At 42.9% G+C, this 6,811-nt stretch overlaps 1 pseudogene across 1 annotated transcript; it reads left to right on the top strand.

The window, feature by feature from the left end:
* Nucleotides 1–5,269: 5,269 nt before the first annotated feature.
* Nucleotides 5,270–6,230, top strand: LOC308523057 (heterogeneous nuclear ribonucleoprotein A1-like; annotated as a pseudogene). Its single transcript has one exon. The product of its transcript is annotated as a heterogeneous nuclear ribonucleoprotein A1-like (transcript).
* The last annotated feature ends 581 nt before the right edge of the window (nt 6,231–6,811 follow it).

The following is a 6,811-nucleotide window of genomic DNA, read 5'->3' as shown; positions in this document are numbered from 1 at the left end:
ACATTGATGTGAGAGAGAGACATTGATCCATTGCCTCTCCTATGTGCCCCAACTGGGATCTAACTCACAACCTAGGTATGTGCCCTGACCAGGAGTTGAATCGCCACCTTTTGGCATACCGGACTATGTTCCAGCCAACGAAACCACACTGGCTAGGGCAAAAAAATAGCTTTTTAAAACTACCAAAAAAATTTGCTAAAGGTTTATTTGTAGCTATTGTAGGATCGTTTCTCATTTGTTCCAATCCTCAGAGAGGATCTGAGGTATGTATAGTGTTAATTGTGGGCCATGTGGAAATTAGGATGGAGGAGCAGACTCCTCTGAAAACATGTTTGGGATTTTCCTCAAAACACATATTTTCCAAATGGATATTTGAAAACCTTTGATTAAGCACGCCAGCCTTCTTGTTTTCTTGTCCTGTATCAAGATTCAAACTAAGTTGGCCACCCACTGATATGAATCTGTAAATAGACTAAATCCTCCCTTTGAACATACTGGTCTCTAACTTGCTATCTTATGAAAATGTTTGGAAGATGACAACATCAAATGGCTCAGCAGAGACAAGCGTGTCTGCTTTTTGCTAAGGAGACTAGAAGGCTATAGGTCTCTTGGGGAGGAAGGGAACGCCAGGGAATTACAGACCACAAAATATGCTTGCCAAGAGCCCAGACTCCCTAACCCCTTCCTAGCACTGTGTGTGTATTTTGTGTGTTGTGCATGCAGTGCGTGGTTTGTGTGTAGGGTGGCTGTGGTGTGTGGTGGGTGTTGTGTGTATATGGTGTGTGTGTGTAGTATGTGGTATGTATGATGTTTGTGATGTGTTGCTACATGTGTGGTATGGTATGTATAGTGTGTGTATGATTTGTGGTGTGTTATGTGTAATGTGTCTATGGTATATGTGTCTGGTGTGGTGGGTATAGTGTGGTGTGGTGTATGGGATGGTATATATGGTGTGTATGTGTGGTGTGGTGCGTGAAGTGTGTGATACAGTGTGTGTGTGATTTGTGTGGTGTGCATGTGGTGCGTGTGTATGGTGTGGTGTGTATGATGTATGTGGTGTGTGTATTATATGTGTGGTATGGTGAATATGGTGTGTGTGTGTGTGTGTGGTGTGTATGGCATGTATGTGTGTATGGTGTGGTATATATGATATGTAAGTGATGTGTGTGCTATGTGTGCTTGGTGTATATGTGTGATGTGGTGTGGTATGTGTGGTGTATATGTGATTTGTAGTGTGTGTGGTATGTGAGTTATGTGTTATGTGTGTGGTATGTTTGTGGTGTGTGTGGTTATGGGGTATGTCTATTGTATGTAATATGTGTTTGTGGTATACTTTGTGTGTTTTATGTGTGGTGTGTTTGTGGCATGGTATGTGTGATGTGTGTAGTTTATTTGGCATATGTGTGTCATTTGGTGTATGGTGTTTGATGTGTGTATGTGTGTGGTGTGATGCATGTAGTGTGTGTATGTGTGTGTGTGTGTGTGTTGATAGTGGAAGAGTCTACAGAGATGTATATTTCCACTTAGCCTTGTGCTTTGTGTTGGGAGAGAGAAATGAGAACAGTTTTGCTTTTTTGTTTGTTTTGTTTTTTGTTAATCCTCACCTGAGGTTATTTGTCTATTGATTTTTAGAGAAAGTGGACAGTGAGGGGAGAGACACAGAGAGAGAAACATTGATGCGAGAGAGACACATCCACTGGTTGCCTCCCACAAGGGTTCCTACTGGGGCTGGGGATCAAGCCTGCAACCGAGGTACATGCCCTTGATAGGAATCAAACTTGAGACCCTTCAATACTCAGGCTGATGCTCTATCCACTATGCCAAACCAGCCATAGCGAGAACAGTTTTTAAAAATATTTTTAATATTTAGATATAATTGACATATTGGTTTTTAGTATAGAGCATAATGATTTGATATATATATATAGTGAAATTATCACCACAATATGTCTACTGATGTCCATCACCACAGTTACAAAATATTTCTTTCATGACATAAATTTTTAAGATCTACTCTCTTAGCAACTTTTCAAAGTACTATTAATTACTGTCACCATGACTTCTTTTAAAAAATATATTAATTGGCACATAACTGAAGCCCAATTTTTCTTTCCCTTACCTCCCAGTATTCCATATGTTCGTTCATTTCTTCATTTCACTTTTTGTCCTAAAATGAATCCTTCCTGCTCCCATCTTCTTAGATATTTTCCCCATCATCTCCCTTTTTTCTATTTTCTAAATTTTATTTTTTTCTCTATTTCTCCTAATTCTGCTATTAAACTTCCTCCCTCCAATTCACTTTTCTCTTGCTACTCTCTCTTGGAGCTGTAAGTCAGAGAATTTGAACTTGACCCAGTGCACAGCCAGAAGCATCAGTGATAGTCTTATCATGTTTCTTTAAAACAAAGCCTGCCAGCATGAGAGACTTTAGTACACTGTAGTACATGTGCCCATGTCTCTGCTTTTGTTCTGAATTCTGAGTTCACACCATGATTTTAATGGTTGCTAATCAAATAGAGGTGGCTGTCATTCTACTTGTGGATAAGTTGGCAAGGAGCAAAAGAACCAAAGTGTGACAGGGAGTTGTGTTGAAGAAATATATGAGCAGTTGTGTTTCTTCCACAGTTCAGGTTGATTTTAATTCTCTTTACCTTGTGGTTATGATAGGTATCTTCAGAGTTTCTATATTTAAAGTGAAGCTTTAGGAGTAATTTGCGAAAGATGTCGCAGCTGCAGAAAACTGGCAAAACAACCAGGTTGGTAGTGTGGAGAAAAGAGGTGAACTAAGTTAAGAACCATCTGAACATTCCTTTTCCATATTAAACCTTCAGCACCTCTGCACCCTACACCGATCACTATTTCCTACCTGCCTTTATGCTTATGTCCATGTCCCAGCAATGCTTTAGCACTGCGGGGTGAGACTAGGTTTGAATTCCAGCAAAATAACCTTTCTAAGGCTCAGTTACTTCCATCTAAAATAGGTACAATAGGACCTGTTGTTAAAGTAGATGGCCCAAGGAAAACGCTTGGTGCTGTGTCTGACACCAATAAGTGCTTAATGGTTATTATCAATACTCACTATTGAGGAAGTCCCGAGTCCAAAGTAAGTGAATGGAGAGCTATAGGTGCACATGTCCCCCCCTACTCTAGGGAGAGTCCGAGAACCTCAAACCACACACACCACAGTGATTGGCCTGCTACGCAGGCTGGAGCCCCTCCTAACTTTGGCCACTTCATAGTGAACCAGGGACTTTTCTGAAGGAAGGTGAGAAAAGTCTTTTACTGATGTGATAGCCATTTCCCCCTTATATCGGTTATTTACTACTGTGTAACTAATCAACCCCAAATGGCCTAAAGCAATAAGCATTCTTCTTTGCTCATCGCTGTGATCAGCAATTTGCATCAGGCCCAGTTGGACTGTTCAGCTGGTCTTGCCTTGGTCCACTGCTGGGTCAGCTAGAACAAGGGGTCCCAGATGGCTCCACTCACTTGTACAGCAGTTGGTGCTGGCTGTTGGCTGGACCTCTCTTCATATGCTTTTCTCACCCTCAGGGAGGCTAGTGGGGCCTCTTCACAAGTTGGCAGCATTCCAAGAAGGCAAGAGCAGGACCTGCACGGCCTCCTGAAAGCCTAGACTGGACGTTGCACTTCTGCCACAACCTACTAAAGTCCTCTTCAGGTTCAACATGCGGGTAAATAGGCTCTACCTCCTGCGGGGGACACACAGCCAAGTCCTACCGCAAAGGGATGTGCATACAGCAATGGGAGAAACCACTGTGCCCATTTTTTTTTTCTTTTTGCAAGTAATCTACAAAGTCCACCTCTGCCATAATCAGTCACATCTCTTCTCTCTAAAAAAACACACTTGTCCCCCAAAGACTCATCCCATAGGACATCAAGCTTGAAGTATGAGATCTGGATGAGGTCCCACTGGTACATCATAAAAAACATCATAGTATATGTTTAGGGTAGAATGGTGCAGAATGGTGGAGAAAATATTATTTCTCCTCATGTTTATTAAATTGTACACCATTGTCTGAGCTTCTTTCACTCCCACCTCCTTACTCCATTCCCCATTGGTTGGCTAGGCTCAAAGTATTCAGGCATCAACTTAAAGCCAACCCCCGTGTCTCTCCTCATTCCACACGTTTCTCACGAAAAGCCAATAAAAAGGTGGGGCCTTGCTGTAGTAAATTTTCCCAGATGCTTCGTCCATTTTTCATGAGAGTCTCCATACACAAGTCACTGTTTAACTTCCTGGGTATTATAGCTTACTGTCTGATGTCTTAGTCATTTCCAGCATCCTGGGAATAAAGCAGGGAGTAGGTAAGAATTATTATCCCTGACATACTGCCCAGTCTGCGGCTTAGTTAGAAAGAAAATCAGCCATACCTGAATCCCCACTGCCTCTCAAGTTAGAATGTGAATAAAATGCTGTATTGTGTTGTTTCTTCAATGTCTCACAGATATTCTGATATAATTGCAAAATTGCTCAGTCAAGCAGTTGTAATTAAAGTTGGCTTGCACTGTGAAGCCATTTTCTGAAGATGTAAGAATAAATTAGTTGTGATGATTAAAAAATGTTAAGAAAATTCTATTCCATAATGATGAAATTATTTCAAACCTTTAGAAGTTACCAGAAATCAACTGGGAAATTTGGAGTATTACAAGGGAATAATGAAAAAGTTGTCCCTTTTGACCATACATTAAGCTATTTTGTAATTTTCCTCCCCCCTCCCCCCAAAAAGGGGGGAAAAAAACCCAAAACACTTTCAACCCAAACCTTAATAATGCTGAGTTTCTCTATGCACCCTAATTGTTCTTGGTCCACATTCCCAGCTGCTTTTAAAAAAAAATTAATATATTTTTTTTATCGATTTCAGAGAGGAAGGGACAAGGAAAGAGAGATGGAAACATCAATAATGAGAGAGAATCATTGACTGGCTGCCTCCTGCATGCCCCATACTGGGGACCGAGCCCGCAGCCATGTGCCCTGACCGGGAATCAACCCTGACCTCCATTCTTAGGTCAATGCTCAACCACTGAGCCATGCTGGCCCAGCCCCAGATGTTTTTTTGTGATCCAAATGTCTGTTTGCTCCCAGAAGAAGCAAGCAAAAGGAAACACTGAAGGACACCTCTTTCGACTTTGACCTTGACAAACATTTTAACTCATTCAGCTTCACTGTATTAAGGACCAAATGGACAGCCTTTCTGCTGGTGGACCCGCCTAGTAAAGCATCCCTGAAGTCTCCCCTCCCAGGGTCGTCATGTCTGAGTCAGAGTTTCCCAAAGGGCAGGGACAGCTGCGGAAGCTCTTTATGGGAGGTTTGAGTTTGAACAACCCATGAGAGTTTGAGGAGCCATGCTGGGCAATGGAAATGCTCACAGACTGTGTGTTGAGAGGCCCAAGCACGAAGTTCTCCAAAGCTGTAGGTTTGTCACGATGCCACTGTGGAGGAAGTGGGTGCAGCCATGAATGCAGGGCCCACAAATGGTTGGAAGAGTTGTGGAACCAGAGGGGCTGTCTCAAGAGAAGATTCTCAAAGACCCGGTGCCCACTTCACTGTGAAGAAGACTTTTGTCGGGGGTGTTAAAGAAGACACTGGAGAGCATCACCTCAGAGGTGATTTTGAACAGTCTGAAAAAATCGAAGTGATTGAAATCATGACTGACTGAGGCAGTGGCAAGAAGAGAGGTTTTGCTTTTGTAACCTTTGAGGCCCATGACTCTGTAGATGAGATTGTCATCCAGAAACACCACACTGTGAATGGCCACAACTGTGAAGTAAGGAAAGCCCTACCCAAGCAGGAGGTGGCTAGTGCTTCGTCCTACCAAAGAGGTCAGAGTGGTTCTGGAAACTTCGGAGGTGGTCATGGAGGTAGTTTGGTGGGAATGACAACTTTGGTTGAGGAGGGAACCTCAGTGGTCGAGGTGGCTTTGGTGGCAGACGTGGCGGTGGTGGATATGGTGGCAGTGGAGATGGCTATCATGGATTTGGTAATGATGGACACAATTTTGGAGGCAGAAGCTACAGTGATTTTGGGAAGTACAACAATCAATCTTCAAATCTTGGACCCATGAAAAGAGGAAACGAGGCAGAAGCTCTGGCCGCTGTGATGGTGGAGAAAATACTTTGCCAAACCATGAAACCAAGGTGGCTATGGTGCATCCAGCAGCAGCAGTAGCAGTGGCACAAGGTTTGAATTACTGCCAGGAAACAGAGCGTAGCAGGAGAGGAGAGCCAGAGGAGTGACAGGGAAGCTACAGGTACAGCAGATTTGTGAACTCAGCCACGCACAGCCATGGCAGGCCTCGCTGCTACAAAGACATGTGTTAGACAATACTCACGTGAATGAGCAAAAAACTCGAGGACTGTATTTGTGACTAATTGTATCTCAGGTTATTTTCACTTCTGTTCAGTGAAAAGGGTAAAGCATTCCAACAAAGCGTTTTAATGTTGATTTTTTGTTTTGCACCCATGCTGTTGAGTTGATTGAGAAATGCAATAGTCTGATCATGATGCTGATCAAATGTGTCTTAAAAAAAAAAAGAACCAACTAGACACCCAAAGTCTATAAGGGGCCAGGAGTGAGATTAGGAAACAGCCTTGTATGCCACTTTCACAAGCAGCCTCACAACTCTACACAACTCTGTAGAGCAAAGCAGTTCCATTTCCCACAGGCATGAGTTAGCATCTCACATTTCCCAGGCAGCTGTGCTGTGTGTATGAGGCAACATCTTTCAGTGGTTATTGTCTGCCTGCCTGGGTTTGAATCTGGGATCATGGCTGACTAGCTGTGTAACTTTGG

The sequence above is a fragment of the Myotis nattereri genome (assembly GCF_964212035.1).
Source record: "Myotis nattereri genome assembly, chromosome: 8".
NCBI lineage: Eukaryota > Metazoa > Chordata > Mammalia > Chiroptera > Vespertilionidae > Myotis > Myotis nattereri.
Note: the sequence above shows the minus strand (reverse complement) of the source record. Positions and strands in the feature narration are given on the sequence as shown.